Source organism: Anomaloglossus baeobatrachus, chromosome 1 (assembly GCF_048569485.1).
Source record: "Anomaloglossus baeobatrachus isolate aAnoBae1 chromosome 1, aAnoBae1.hap1, whole genome shotgun sequence".
NCBI classification, from domain to species: Eukaryota; Metazoa; Chordata; class Amphibia; order Anura; family Aromobatidae; genus Anomaloglossus; species Anomaloglossus baeobatrachus.
The window spans coordinates 521,701,883-521,719,113 of NC_134353.1; positions in this window are offsets into that span (position 1 = coordinate 521,701,883).

Below are 17,231 nucleotides of genomic sequence, written 5' to 3' on the forward strand. Positions count from 1 at the left end.
ACGTGCTCCACACCGGTACGTGTTTGCAGTCAGATCTCTGATTTTCCTGCTGCTGTTAGAGGTGGGCACTACCATGCTCGGGTGCTCAGTACTCGTAACTAGTGATGAGCGGGCACTACCATGCTCGGGTGCTCAGTACTCGTAACTAGTGATGAGCGGGCACTACCATGCTCGGGTGCTCAGTACTCGTAACTAGTGATGAGCGGGCACTACCATGCTCGGGTGCTCAGTGCTCGTAACTAGTGATGAGCGGGCACTACCATGCTCGGGTGCTCAGTACTCGTAACTAGTGATGAGCGGGCACTACCATGCTCGGGTGTTCAGTACTCGTAACTAGTGATGAGCGGGCACTACCATGCTCGGTTGCTCAGTACTCGTAACTAGTGATGAGCGGGCACTACCATGCTCGGGTGCTCAGTACTCGTAATCTGGAAAGTGGATGATGGACAGGGGACTGGATCTGGAAAGTGGATGATGGACAGGGGACTAGATCTGGAAAGTGGATGATGGACAGGGGATTGGACCTGGAATGTGGATGATGGACAGGGGACTGGATCTGGAACGTGGATGATGGACAGGGGACTGGATCTGGAAAGTGGATGATGGACAGGGGACTGGATCTGGAAAGTGGATGATGGACAGGGGACTGGATCTGGAAAGTGGATGATGGACAGGGGACTGGATCTGGAAAGTGGATGATGGACAGGCGACTGGATCTGGAATGTGGATGATGGACAGGGACTGGATCTGGAACGTGGATGATGGACAGGGACTGGATCTGGAATGTGGATGATGGACAGGGGACTGGATCTGGAACGTGGATGATGGACAGGGGACTGGATCTGGAATGTGGATGATGGACAGGGGACTGGATCTGGAACGTGGATGATGGACAGGGACTGGATCTGGAACGTGGATGATGGACAGGGGACTGGATCTGGAACGTGGATGATGGATGGGTACTGGTCAGGAATACGATGGATCATTGATGTATCCTGGTCACTGTGTGATATAATAATTTGCCGAGAAGAAAAACACTGAGACCGATTCTTGTTTTAAATTTATTTATTAGCATTAGGCAGTGAACCAAAAATTCTCATAATCAATAATAATAATACAAAGTTTAATTGTATTAAAATTGATCAAAAAGGGTTGTTCAGTATTAGAGAAGTATAAGTATTTGGGAATTCCAGGCTCAACCATTAGAGAAGTATGGCTGACCTCTCCCCTTGTCTATAGGGTATATCTGAATTGCAGATCTGGACCTTTTAGGCTTTGTTCACACTTTGCGTATTTGGTGCGGATTTTACAACTGGATTGATAAAATTAAATCTGCAGTGTTTATGCGTGGAGAAAAAAACCCCTCCATATTTCATGCCAGGCCGGCAGATTACCTGCAAGATTTAAGGATCCACAGTGAAATGAATATGTAAAATCCGCTACAGAAATCGGCATGCTGTAAATAAAAAAATAAAAACAGCATAAAAAAAAGCTGATTTCCATATGGATTGTGCCCCACACAGACTGGAATGGGGGTGAGAGGAAGATAAACTCACCCACTTTCCTGGGGTGGAAAAATAAGTTGTGTGTAAAATCCGCATCAAACCTGCGAGGTGTGAACGCAGCCTAAAAGAGCGGAACTGCCCCAGATTACATAGAAGACAGCGATCTTTCTCCAATACTGATCGCCCCCTTTTGTTGTATGTCTTTGGAGTGTGGGAGGAAACCGGAGACCCCGGAGGAAACCCACGCAAACACGGGGAGAACATACAAACTCCTTGCAGATGTTGTCCGCAAAGCACCAGTGTAAATCACCACTGAGCCACCGTGCCGCCCATACTGCCTGCCTGATGCCGCACATGCAATACAATTTACACTCCAGGAATATCGTCCTCACCTCTTAATGACTTTAGGACAAAAACAGAACAAATAAATATGGAAAAAAACCATCTCTACGAGAAAAAGGGTCAAAAATATCGCAGATGGATGATAAACGGAAAAACCGTGTCTGGTCATTGAGAGGTTAAGGCTCACAATGTACATAATATACAAAAATACAATTAACTACTACAATATACATAATATACAAATATACACTTAACTACTAATTAGGATAAGCCTAAGAATATACATAATACACAATAAACTGCTAATGTCTGTAGTGAACCAGCTCTGTCCGTGTATGAGCGTCCTCGTCGTGTGACGTCCGTCTGTGTTCTGTAATGTGTAATGTATGTTCACACTGTGTCTTTTTTTTTCCCGCCCCTAAAACCGTCGTATTTTTTTGCTTTTTCTTAGCGTCTTCCCGTTTTATCCATCGGATTAAAAAGAAGTACAAAAATGCTGATAAAAAGCAAAAAAAACGGAAAAAAAGGGATAAAATTTACACTGAAAGATTATCGTGAACAAGCGAGCGTTCGCTCACGACATCTTTGCTTGCACACTGGCGCCTGCCTGGATCAACAGACTCAGGTGGGATGTAATGGACAGACTAGAGCCACTCAGTACTCGTAATCTGGAAAGTGGATGATGGACAGGGGACTGGATCTGGAAAGTGGATGATGGACAGGGGACTAGATCTGGAACGTGGATGATGGACAGGGGACTGGATCTGGAAAGTGGATGATGGACAGGGGACTAGATCTGGAAAGTGGATGATGGACAGGGGACTGGATCTGGAAAGTGGATGATGGACAGGGGATTGGACCTGGAATGTGGATGATGGACAGGGGACTGGATCTGGAACGTGGATGATGGACAGGGGACTGGATCTGGAAAGTGGAAGCAGGACCCCCAGAACCCTGAAACCCTTTATCCCCTATACAGGGATTTGGAATTTCACAGGGCCCTGGAGATCACTATAGCAGAACAGGGACTCCTCTCCCATCACCATTCACGCAGGAAGACGGCGTGGCGATCGGAGCAGAAGTCGCTGGAGCGGACTCCGGTGGTGACGTAACAGCCCCTCATCAGAACAAGCGGAAACAACGCTGGTCCTGATGAATCGGGCCTCGCTACAAAAACTCCATATATATAATAAGCAATAGGATAAAACATACGCCCCGATGACCCCTTTTTCACTCGTTTTGTGTTTTTGGCCGAAAAATGCCCTTAAATAGTTGTCAAATAAATTATTAAAAAGGTTACTCAAAAACGGAAAAAGCGTCGACAAAGCGCTTCAGGAAATGAACAAAAAACCGTTCAGACGCCGAAAAAACGCCAGAAATAAGTGATCGTCCTGAAAAACGGATGATCACTTAACAGAAAAGACACAATGTAGTGTGTGATCCGTCTTGTGATCGTTTTGAGGCTTCAGATGGAGACTGTCACAAGAGCGGTATTTTCATTGACTTGTCCGCCCAATTCGTGGCCCCACTCACTAACTGGAACTGAAAACAGAGAATTTTTATTAGGAGACATGAAAAAATAATGTTATTAGCACCAAAACCCCTGAACATGCCCTAAGAATACAGGCCCCTCCATACATACCTGCTGGTGTCGTCCTCATTGCTTTGTGAGTGTTATACAAATGGAAAGGTCCAGAACCAAATCGACGCTTCTGTAAGAAAAGATTACTTATATCAAAACAAGATCACAGATTCAGGGAAGAAAGAAGTGATGGGAGGAGAGAGATGGAGCAGGAACGATGGTACAACCGGGAGAGATGGAGGAAGAACGATGGTACAACCGGGAGAGATGGAGGAGGAACGATGGTACAACCGGGAGAGATGGAGGAGTAACGATGGTACAACCGGTTGAGATGGAGGAGGAACGATGGTACAACCGGTTGAGATGGAGGAGGAAAGATGGTACAACCGGGAGAGATGGAGGAGGAACGATGGTACAACTGGGAGAGATGGAGGAGGAACAATGGTACAACTAGAAGAGATGGAGGAGGAACAATTGTACAACTGAGAGAGATTGAGGAGGAGCAATCGTACAACTGGAAGAATTGGAGGAGTAACGATGGTACAACCGGGAGAGATGGAGGAGGAATCATCGTACAACTGAGAGAATTGGAGGAGGAACGATGGTACAAATGAGAGAAATACACACTACAAAGACATTGTACTTCCCCTGACATGTAACATACAGGACACATGTATATACAGATATACACTACAAAGACATTGTACTGCCCCTCACATGTAACATATAGGACATAATCCTAACCCTAGCCATGCTGAAAAATTTCCAGATCATCACCGATCCTCCACCAAATATCACAGTGGGTGCAAGACACTGTGGCTTGTACACCTCTCCAGTTCTCCGTCTAACCATTAGATGACCAGGTGTTGGACAAAGCTGAAAATTAGACTCATCAGGGAAGACTATCTTACTCTAGAAATTGGGCAGATTAAACTTTGCGAAGGACGTATTAATAAAGCCGCATACAAGGTTATCCTGGACAAACAGCTGCTTCCTTCTGCTCAGGCAATGTTCCCCAACTCTGAGGACTAGTTTTTCCAGCAGGACAATGTGCCATGACACACAGCTAGGTCAATCAATGTGTGGATGAAGGACAACCACATCAAAACCCTGTCATGGCCAGCCCAATATCCAGACCTGAACCCCATTGAAAACCTCTGGAATGTAATCAAGAGGAAGATGGATAGTCACAAGCCATCAAACAAAGAAGGATTGCTTACATTTTTACACCAGGAGTGGTATACGGTCACCCAAAAGCAGCGTGAAAGACTGGTGGAAAGCAGCCAAGACGCATGAAAGCTGTGATTATAAATCATGGTTCTTCCACAAAATATTGATTTCTGAACTTTTCCTGAGGTAAAACATTATTAGTATTGTTGTTTCTTAATGATTATCAACTTTTTTGCCAGAGCTGTACAGTATGTGAGGATGGTGGGTGTGTCGCTGTGGTACATACCTTTTAGGAGCCTTTTGGGAGCCTTTTAGGCTAGAGTCACACTAGCATATGGCATCCAATGCCTATCATCCGATACGATATGCCAGTGACCGAGGTCATGTGAGTGTGTACACATCTGGTGATCAGGTTTCTGCTGTAGATGAGCTCCCCCACAGGTAGCCTGTAATATGCACAGGACATAATCCATGTGCAGGTTGATGTTTCTTACACACTCACATTGTGACTCTAACCTCACCACGAATCGCCTCCATCTTCGTCCTCTGTGTCCCTGTGAATGTGCAGATCTGACTGCGGGTGACGTTCTTATGGAACTAGGTCATTGTGATGTCATAGCATAGAACGTCTGGATCCTCGTGATGTCATAGAAGGCAGTGATGTCATCAGACCTTTTGATGCCACGTGGTCTTTTCATTTGATAGCAGTAAATAGGGAATAAAAGACAAGTAAAGAAATCTAGTTAAATATCTTCAAAATAAAGAAATATACCCCCTTATAAAGAAACCATGAAATATCATCTAATATAAAAGAAAAATAGTGCACAAAGAACCAAAAAACAGATGACTCCGATGGCCTCCCCCACTATGAACCCTCAGCCCCCACGTGTAAAGGAAAGGGTCAAAGACTAAGGTATCAGGAGGACCCCTAACAAACCCCCTCTCCAATGGCCTCCAATGGGGCAGGTACAAGCTCTGACAACCACGTACACTAGTATTGTGACCTTTATAATAAAAATACCAGCAAAAATAATAAAAGTGGTGTAACTTTAGATGTGAGGCTCAATAGGGAGTGGTTCTCAAAGTTAGATCTAGAGTCATTCATTCTTTGTGGGACATTTACACAATACCAGGGACCATCAGCAGTATCCATCCCTGCCGCCCTGTATTTTATATGTCACACCAGGACAGTTATGGAAACTAATACAACCTAACTAGAACCGGGGACCTTTTGGTTTCACATTTGGTTTTCAGAATTTGGGGAACACCCTAATGGACACTAAACAGACCCCATTACACATTAAGGGATAAGTATTATTTTTTTTAAAGTCCATCATGTGACTAATACAGTTCACAACAAAACTGCCTACTATGTTGTCCTCTCCAAACTGTACCCCCCTCCTCACATTGTCCCCCTACACAGTATGATGGCTACCACAGCCGCCCATATAGTATATCCACAACAGCCCCCTAATATACACTATGATGTCCACCACAGCCCCCCCCCATGCAGTACGATATCCACCACTGTCTCCAAATATATAGTATGGTAACCACCACAGCCCCCCATATATACAATGATGTCCTCCACCATTCCCTATATCAAGTATAATGCCCACGACAGCACCACACAGTATAATATCCACTACAGCCACTTAGTATATAATATGATGTCCACCACAGCCCCATATACAAATGGTCACCACAGCCGCATATATAGTATAATGTCCCCCACAGACAGCCCCTCTGTAATGTTCCCACAGACTGTCCCTCTTGTAATGTCCCCACAGCAAGCCCCTCTTGTAACGTCCCCACATCCAGCCCCTCTTGTAATGTCCCCACAGACAGACGCTCTTGTAATGTCCCCACAGCCAGCCCCTCTTGTAATGTCCCCACAGACAGACGCTCTTGTGATAGCCCTGTAAATCTCTCTTGTAATGTCCCCACAGCCAGCCCCTCTTGTAATGTCCCCACAGCCAGCCCCTCTTGTAATGTCCCCACAGCCAGCCCCTCTTGTAATGTCCCCACAGCCAGCCCCTCTTGTAATGTCCCCACAGCCAGCCCCTCTTGTAATGTCCCCACAGCCAGCCCCTCTTGTAATGTCCCCACAGCCAGCCCCTCTTGTAATGTCCCCACAGCCAGCCCCTCTTGTAATGCCCCCACAGCCAGCCCCTCTTGTAATGTCCCCACAGCCAGCCCCTCTTGTAATGCCCCCACAGCCAGCCCCTCTTGTAATGTCCCCACAGCCAGCCCCTCTTGTAATGTCCCCACAGCCAGCCCCTCTTGTAATGGCTCCACAGCCAGCCCCTCTTGTAATGGCCCCACAGCCAGCCCCTCTTGTAATGGCCCCTCAGCCAGCCCCTCTTGTAATGTCCCCACAGCCGGCCCCTCTTGTAATGTCCCCACAGCCAGCCCCTCTTGTAATGTCCCCACAGCTAGCCCCTCTTGTAGTGGCCCCACAGCCAGCCTCTCTGTAATGTCTCCTCAGCCAGCCCCTCTTGTAATGTCCCCACAGCCAGCCCCTCTTGTAATGTTCCCACAGCCAGCCCCTCTTGTAATGTCCCCACAGCCAGCCCCTCTTGTAATGTCCCCACAGCCAGCCCCTCTTGTAATGGCCCCACAGCCAGCCCCTCTTGTAATGGCCCCACAGCCGGCCCCTCTTGTAATGTCCCCACAGCCAGCCCCTCTTGTAATGGCCCCACAGCCAGCCCATCTTGTAATGTCCCCACAGCCAGCCCCTCTTGTAATGTCCCCACAGCCAGCCCCTCTTGTAATGTCCCCACAGCCAGCCCCTCTTGTAATGGCCCCACAGCCAGCCCCTCTTGTAATGGCCCCACAGCCAGCCCCTCTTGTAATGTCCCCACAGCCAGCCCCTCTTGTAATGTCCCCACAGCCAGCCCCTTCTGTGATAGCCCTGTAAGTCTCTCTTGTAATGTCCCCACTGTCCAGTTACAACTTCAAGGGAAGAGAGGGCTGGTGTTCTGCAATTTGTGTTTGGATTTCCAATTTCCTCACCATCAGCACCTACCTCCAGGATAGACCACCACCAAGGAAGTCATCTTCGCTACAGGGATGTGCCAGTGTTTAATGATTCCAGCACTGAGATAGGTGAACACTTGCAAAACTTTGAGATGCTAATGCGTATGCACCAGGTGCCCACAGATGAGTGGTCCAAATACTTCTGGACAAGCTTGCCGGTCCGGGCCCAGGAGGCTGTCCGATCACTTGGGCCTCAGGACTGCTTGGACTACAGAATTATTAAGGACACTTTGTTGGCCCTTTTTACCATAACACCTGAGAGACATCGCACTAAGTTCCGGACTATGTCTCGCCAGGGTGTCTCGTACGTCGAATTTGGCAGTCAACTCCGACGACACTGTAATCGCTGGCTCGATGGTCGGGCTGCCCATCCCACTGCTGCCACCAATGGTGGAGACACGGGGCTCAGTGGGTGCTCTCGTCCACTAAAACCCGCCGCCTTTAGAAAGACAGCGTGGCTCAGGGCTCATCCCAACTGAACGCCGGCCTCCTTAACCGTGGGCGGAACACTACTCAGACAACACAGGGTGAGGGAACCACAATAATTAGACTTTATTGGATCCCCAAACAATTAACGGCACATAACACATAACCAGCAAAACACACAAATGTAACAGGCAACAGAGTCTCACCCTTCCGCTGACTCACCAGGGATTTAGAATGTCCATGCCTCAGAGGTTCCAGGGCTATTTACTCCAATCCAGCAGCACCCCGCTTTTGGCGGGCACCCACCGAGAAAGGAATAATGCCAGATTCAGGAAGCTGTGTGAGGTCTGCAAAGTCTGTAACAGGTGACTGAACTGTCCCAACCTGAGTGTCCTCCTTAGGTAGTCCTGGTATGATGTTACACTCCTGGCAGCCGGAGTCGAAATCCCTAGGCTGTGGATATGGTCTCCAACCGGAACCGGAGCCCCTAGATTGAAGCCATAAGATATCCTGATCCTCTAGTCAGCTCCGAAGAGCTTAGACTGGATCCATCAGCATCCAACAACCTTCATCAACCCTGGTGGCTTAAAGAAGTCCCTTTTATAGCCATAACCTTCCCTTAGGATACACTGAGTCCTCATCGATTGGTTGGACAAGATTGCTTCTCCCATTGGATGAATTTCAAGCTGCATGGATAATGTTCATTTAAATGATGTGCATAGAAAGGCTTTGTGCGCACGTGTGCGTAATTCATGCAGTTACGCTGCGCTTTGTAGCGCAGCGTAACTGCATGCGTCCTGCGTCCCCTGCACAATCTATGGAGATTGTGCAGGGGCCGTGCGCACGTGGCGTCTTAGAGCGCAGCGCTTCGGCTGCTGCCCGAAGTGCTGCGTTCAAGAAGTGACATGTCACTTCTTCCGTGCGCTTTGCCGGCAGCCCCTGCTCTGTCTATGGCAGGAGCTGCAGGCAGAGCGCATGGAATCGGCTTTTTTTTTTTTTTCTACGGACATTTTCTGCAGCGATTTGAAGCGCACGTGTGCTCTTCAGATCGCTGCAGAAATTTCTGCAGGGCTAGTACGCAACGTGCGCACATAGCCAAAGACTCAGTATATCTACATGTAGACCATTGTCACCGACTAGACAATGGCTACTAAGGTAATTACATTATCAATACACAACTACAATGATTACTGGAAAAGTCTGGAGAACAATACGTCTGGCTTTCAGTGGCCAACACAATTACATTGAGTCAACAAGAGTCTTGTAAAAACAATGAGGGACTTCTCCCCCCCCCCCATCTATAGACAATCTATCATGCTGTCTGGCTGGATTTTAAGAAACTTTAACCCATGAGAGTTCATGTCGTCACAGTCCCCACTGTCCAGTTACAAAGTCCAGACATAGCCTAGAAAGGAGAAATTAGATTTCCATGCTTTCACAAAATTATTTTCCAGCAATAGGATATTTGAGAGTAACCCGGGGCATTAATCCATGGGCCCCAGATATTTTTGAACTTTTTAATTGCATTTCTTTTTTTATACACTTTTTTTCTAAACAAATCAGCCATTGATTCTTAATACATTCACCTGTGGATGGGGAGGAAGGTTGTATCCAGTGAGAAATAGTTTTTCTAGCAATATACATGATTCTGGATATACTGGTTACTACCAGATCCTCTGCAGGAAAATCTGGAATAATACCCAATATACATAATTTGGGATGAGGATTCATTACTATACCATAAAATGTATGGATTATGTCCAAAACATCATTCCAAAATGGGCCAATTGCCCTGTGTTCCCACATCATGTGTATGTGTAGCACCCACGGGGCAAGGGGTCAAGTGTTACTCGTCGCCGGGCCAGTGATATCAGGTCTGGGGATGTCACGGGTGGCCCTGCCCGGCTTCGTGGCCCCGAGGCGTACAATAAAAAGGGAAGGATGATGGTGGATGAGAGGATGGGAATAGCTTGTCTCGTGACGCCACCTATGGTATGCGGCCAGGGATTAGCCACTGCTGCAGGTGATGTCCTCCGGGGTTGATGGTGTCGCAGCAAGGATGTTTCTGCTCCCCACAGGTGGAGCGGGCCCCGGGGAGGAGGATGAGGGTTGTAGTGATGGCTAGCGCCGAAGCGCGGGACGCCAGCAATAAGAGGCTGAGTCAGCTGCTGCGGGTCCAGGTATCTTTACTTACAGTTCCAATGGAGCCTCAGGGTACCGGTCTCTGCCGTGATGGGCCCCAGCCGATCCCGGATCCTTTGGAGGTCTATAACAATCCGGAAGTCCGAGGGCCCTTCCTGTTTGCGCTTTTTGAAGATGAATTCTTGTGGCCTAAAGCTACTTGGGGATCCCGTTCCTTGTAGTTATGGCTTCCGTCCCGTGTGCAGGTGACACGGGTCCACAGTGGGGTCTTTCTAATCACAACTACAGGCCCTATGTGCCACTGAGCTCCGGGAACTAGTGGTGGTCAGAGGGACATACAATCCCCCTGCCCTACAGATTCTGGTGATCCAGCTTGAAGTCTGTTCCACTCTAGGACTCTGCACCTTGCTTCTCCGCCGGTCCCGAGGGAGCAATGAAGCTCTCCCCTAAGCGACCGTATTAACTCCTCCATCCCATAGGAGCTACTGAGAAACCCGTCTGCTCCTTTCCTCTCCTGCTGGAGAACTCCTAACTCGTGTTGCGCCTAACTCCCCCTGGTGTCTGCTCCTCCACTAGTTCCCTGTAACTAGTGGGTGGCAGCCCCCCCATGTTTGGTGACTATCTTCAGATCTGACCCTAGCCCAGTCCCCAATGGGGAGGGCAACCTGATTGTGTGTATGAGTTTGTGTGTAGTGGAGCCGGTACTGACCTCCTCTGGATCCAGGATGAGTACCGCACCTTAAGTGAAATGCAGTACCCTGTGGCGACTGAAGCCTCAGGGGCATCACATATGGGATGGGCATTTGGTAAGCCACATCTTGGACAGTTAGAGTCCATCCTCAGTCACAACCCACTGCCCCCCCCCTCCCGATATCAGCTCCCTGATCTGGTGCTCTTATCAATTACACATTCTAGCCACTTTGCCTCCTGGCGATATTAGCCACAGCGCTTCATCACATTACAGCTACATTGCCCCCTGACAAAGTTAGTCCCAGTTCCCCATCACATTCCAGCCACATTGCCCCCTGATGATATTAGTCACAGTGCTCCATCACTTTCCAGCCTCATTGACCCCTGACAATATTAACCACAGTTCCCCATCACATTCCAGCCATTTTGCCCCGTGATGATGTTAGCTACAGTGCCCCATCACTTTCCTGCCACATTGCCCCTTAACGATATTGGCTACAGTGCCCCACCACGTTACAGCCACATTGGCCCCTAATGATATTAGTCTCAGTGCCCCATCACTGTCCTGCCACGTTGTCCCCAGTGCCCCATCACGTTACAGCCACATTGACCCCTAATGATATTAGTCACAGTTCCCCATCACTTTCCAGCCTCATTGGCCCCTGATAATGTTAGCCACAGTGCCCCATCACATTACAACCATATTGCCCCTAATAATATTAACCACAGTGCCCCATCATATTTTAGCCACATTGCTCCCTGGTGATGTTAGTGTCGCGCCCACGGGGCCTCAGGGCTACTCATCACTGGGCCAGTAGTATTTGGAGTTGCTGTGAATGGTCTGACCCGGCTCTGTGGCCCTGTCGGTGTCAATAAAAGAGTGCAAGGGTGACCGTTATGGGGGATGATGGGGTTTGCTTTGCAGCGCCACTCGTGGTATGCGGCCAACGATCAGCCACCGCTGTGAGATGTTGCTCTCCTCTGGGGCGGATGGTCATGCAGATCAGATGGTCCAGCTCCCCACAGGTAGAGCTCGGCTCCAGGGAGGACGATGGTGGGGGGAGTAGCAGTCATCGGGGCCAGAGCTCGTGGTAACGACGCCGGCAATGACAGGATGACACCAGGACTGCGGACAAAGTTCTTTAACTCACTGTCAGGTCGTCACCCTTGGAGTGCCGGTTTCTGCCGTGATGGGCCCCAGCCGATCTCGGATGATTCAGAGGCCACCACCGGTGTTGTGCAGTGTGAGACCGTCCTTCCTTGCGCTCTGTAGTGTGGATTCCCATGGTGTGAAGCTACTTGGGGACCCCAGTGTCCTCGGGTTTAGTTCCCGTCCCCTTCGTAGGCAGCGCAAATCACTTGTGGGCTGACCGTGGTCTTGACGCCTGACTCTATATGCTGCTGTGCCCCGGGACCTTTGTGGTGGGCAATGGGACATGAAATCCCCCTTCCCTGCAGATTCTAATGGCGCAACGTGGAGTGTACGCCACCCTAGGGTTCTGCACCCTGACTGCGCCGGTCCCGAAGGCGCTGTTAGGCTCTCCCGTGTTTCTCCTCTGTCTCACCAGCTCCACCGGTCGTCTCCTGCTTCTTCCAGTCTGCCCGGTCCTAACCGAAGGAGCTCTAAAGCACGCCCTCCAGCGACCGCGGTCCTGTGAGTCCCTAATGTTCTGGCACTCTCTCAGTCGGTCCCGGGAGAGCTCTTAAGCACTCCTCCCGGTCGGTCCCTCTGAGGGGAGCTATGCAACACACCCCTCAGCAACCCTACTTCTTCTGTGTCTCAGACTATTCTTTTTTTTTTTTAACTCTTTATTTATTACCAATAATTTCCATTAAGACATAGAAAAAAGAAAAGCGAATTGCATAGATATACACACACACAGCCTGTGGGCAAGGGTGGCGCTTGTCAGCCATGTTTATTTAATCCTAACATATAATATCTTACACTTTACAACTTGCGTCCCTCTAGCTATTGCTAAACTACAACTCCCAGCATGAAAAGCATGATAGGGTTGTAGTTTGGGAACAAAACAATTTAAAGGAACAGTTCGGAGTAATAAATCTGTGATTTTCTTCATTTTTCATTTCTTTACATGGTATTTTTGGTGCAATGTAAACAGGGGCTGGCACATTTTACCCGGGGGGCAATCATAAGGCAGTGGCCCTCAAGTTGCAGTGGCCTATCTTTGGTCTGTTTATCTCTGGCCGCTGAATTAAAACAGCAGTGGTAACAGACTTTATGAACAGACTGGTGCATATATATTGGAACAGAACCGCGCTTACTGCTTACATAGATACTGCAACAGAACCAATATGACTACATAGATATGGGAACTGCAAGGAGCTTACTACAGAGATATAGGAACAGAACCGAGCTTACTGCAGAGATATGGGAGCAGAACCGAGCTTACAACAGAGATATGGGAGCAGAACCGAGCTTACTACAGAGATAAGGGAGCAGAACCAAGCTTACTACACAGATATGGGAGCAGAACCGAGCTTACTACAGAGATAAGGGTGCAGAAGCAAGCTTATTACATAGATAAGGGAGCAGAACCAAGCTTACTACAGAGATAAGGGTGCAGAACCAAGCTTACTACAGAGATAAGGGAGCAGAACCAAGCTTACTACAGAGATAAGGGTGCAGAACAAAGCGTACTACAGAGATAAGGGAGCAGAACCAAGCTTACTACAGAGATGAGGGAGCAGAACCAAGCTTACTACAGAGATAAGGGTGCAGAACCAAGCTTACTACAGAGATAGAAGATCAGAACTGAGCTTACTGCAAAGATAAGGGAGCAGAACCAAGCTTACTACAGAGATATGAGAGCAGAACCAAGCTTACTACAGAGATAAGGGAGCAGAACCAAGCTTACTACAGAGATAAGGGAGCAGAACCAAGCTTACTACAGAGATAAGGGTGCAGAACTGAGCTTACTGCAGAGAGAAGGGAGCAGAACCAAGCTTACTACAGAGATAAGGGAGCAGGACTGAGCTTACTACAGAGATAAGGGTGCAGAACCAAGCTTACTACAGAGACACAAGATCAGAACTGAGCTTACTGCAAAGATAAGGGAGCAGAACCAAGCTTACTACAGAGATAAGGGAGCAGAACCAAGCTTACTACAGAGATAAGGGAGCAGAACCAAGCTTACTACAGAGATATGAGAGCAGAACCAAGCTTACTGCAGAGATAAGGGAGCAGAATCAAGCTTACTACAGAGATAAGGGAGGAGAACCAAGCTTACTACAGAGATATGAGAGCAGAACCAAGCTTACTGCAGAGATAAGGGAGCAGAATCAAGCTTACTACAGAGATAAGAGAGCAGAACTGAGCTTACTACAGAGATAAGGGAGCAGAACTGAGCTTACTGTACCCATACAACAAAATTGTACTTGGTTTACAACATAGAAACAGCAACAGAACCAAACCTCCTCCATAGCTAGGGGAAAAGAACATGCTGACTGCATATACATAGTAACAGAACTAAGCTTACTGCTTAACTATGGTACCATAACTGAGCTTATTGTATTGATATAGGAGCAAAACCACGCTTACTACATAGATAGAGTACAATAACCCAGCTAACTACATGTACAACAATACAAAGCTTCTCCTATATTTTCAATGTTAAACTCATACGGAACACGGCTGGCACACGGACTATACACTGATGCTATCTGTGTGCTGTACATGTTTTTCACGGCCCCATAGGCTTCTATTAGCCCTTGTCATCTGCGCTGCTGGGAAAAAAACCCCAGATGTCTCCGTAGGGATCACACACGGTCTGTGTAAACACACGGACATGCGAGCAGCACCGTATGCTATAATGGGTACATATGGTACCCATAAAAAAAGCTGATACAACACGTACCAGATACGGTACACAGGCACGTGAAGGAGGCCATAAGGTGGTCACATAGCTACATCACAGTGCAGGGGTTAATTTCACTTTTTTTTTCATAAACATGGAAAGACAAATGAAATTCCCTAACACTTATGTGAACGAGCCCTTAGGGTCCGTGCCCACGATCAGTGTCAGCAGCGTCTTGGATGCAAAGTGTTTTCACTGATTCCAAAATGCTGCGTTGTACAGTATAAGCACAGAGGATGGATTTATAGAAATCTCCAAGAAATTAGTGTGGCGCCCCTGCAACTCCAGTTACCACAGGGTACTGCACCTCATTTAAGGTGCAGTATTCACCTCGGGTAAGGAGGGGGTTAATCACCGGTGTTCCACATACATTTTACATACAGCTTAGGCGCCTTCTCACTGGGGAGCCGGACTAGGGTAGGCAGGGGGTGGCCATCACGAAGCTTGGGACTTTCCCGGTCACTAGGACTACCACCTGGGGGACGGGTTCCACTTGGGATAGAAGAGGAGCATCACACACACACACACACACCCGGCAGTCAAGTCGGGGCTTCAGTTCTGGCGACACGACACCATTCTCCTTTTTCTTCTCATGGGGCCTGCGGCTTGGAGCGAGATGCTCACGCGTTCCCCCTCTCCTGAAGGGACACCCCTAGGACACTTTCTAAACATCGGTGGCTTCCTCCAACTCATCCGAGGTCGACGGGGCCCAGCACGGCGGTGTCCGGTGCCTCCCGGGCAATACAAAGACTGTTAGTAAAGACACCTGGAACCGCAGCAGCCGACTCGGACTCTTATTACCGGCGCCAACAGCCACTACCCCCCTCATTATCCTCCCCGGGGCCTACTCCACCTGAGGGGAGCCAAACCATCTTACCTGCAATTACCATCTGCTCCAGAAGACAGCGACAGCAGCAGCGGCTAATCCCTGGCCGCGTACCGCAGGTGGCGTCACAAAATCATTCCATCCATCCCCCCTTCTCCGTGGACACCTCGGGGTCACGAAACCGGGCAGGCCACCTGTGACATCCATCCCCCTGACCCTTCACCGGCCCGGCGACGAGTAACCCCCAGGCCCTGTGGGGTGCTCCACTGGCGTCTCCACCAGAGAAAGCACGCTGTGTCCAGACCGTGAAGACGCCTGATGGTGGACACTCGCCCTTATAGACTTAAGGCCCTGTCACACACAGAGATAAATCTTTGGCAGATCTGTGGTTGCAGTGAAATTGTGGACAATCAGTGCCAGTTTTGTGGCTACATACAAATGGAACAATATGTCCATGATTTCACTGCAACCACAGATCTGCCAAAGATTTATCTCTGTGTGTGACAGGGCCTTTAGTGTTGTGCCCTAAAAATACAAATGTTTTACACATACACCACAATACACTATAAGATTGTGCCCACGGTCTGGACATGGTGTGTCCTGGACACGTCCTCTCCTGTGGGGCTGTGAGTGCTCTCCGCAGGGACCACAGCGGCCGGTGCCCACAGTCAGGGTTCGGGCCACTGTGGTCTCTCTTCTATTCTTTCTGTGGAGACACAGCAATAAATTAACATCCCAGGGCTCAGGAAGCCGCACCACAGGTCAGTGTTCGCTGTGAGCTGTACACGCACTGTGGGCAGAGGATTTCTAGAAATCCCATCCACTGTGCTTCTGTACCGCCCTGAGAGGGGCCCGGCCGCTTGCTTCTGCCGAGCCGCTCGAGGTCCGGGCTCGGTTTCTCGGTGGCACGAGCGCCTCCGGACCGGGGGCCACGTCGCTCTTGTTAAGGGGAGGCGGTGGGGGGTGATGGTTATGTAACGAGTCGTCACGCCACCCACGGGTCGTGGTGACGGGGGATGCACCACCGTTGCGGCTGAAGTGATGGTGGGCTCGTCCGGGATCGGTGTTGCGATGTTAGCTGAGATGTTAGCCCCTCCGTGGGTAGGGGCGGTATGTCCCGGGGCCCGGTGGGGGACTGTAAGGGCTGATGTTGTCGTCGGGGTGCAGGGCGCCGTGCCGCGGTGTAGCGTCGTGCCCGGATGGCACTGGTGTACTCACGATTGATTCACACTCAGAGTCACTGGTAAACCAAAGTTCGGAAGTGGTCGGTCCCCGCGGCCGGCTGCTGATGTCCCCTGTGGGGTTGATGGTGGCCCCTTTTCCCGTGCACCTCTGCATGTTTGTGTTTCGGCCCCCCTGCCTCAGCAGTGGTAGCCCGCTCCCCGGCGTTGAGTTGCCCGCAGGCGCTGGCCCGTCGGTGTTTGGCCCTTGGTGGTGGCGCTCAGCCGGTCTCGGTGGGCTTTTGCCTTCTTTCGGGACTTTGGGTGTGGATGAACCCGTGAGGTCCGGCCAGCAATCAGTCAATTTGCCTATACTCAGTGGCTTCTAAGCTAGGACGGGGCCTGAGTACCCTCCTGTTGGTGCTCCGGTACACGGTTGACTCCCCGGTTCGGGACCGGCGGGCTCCAACCCAG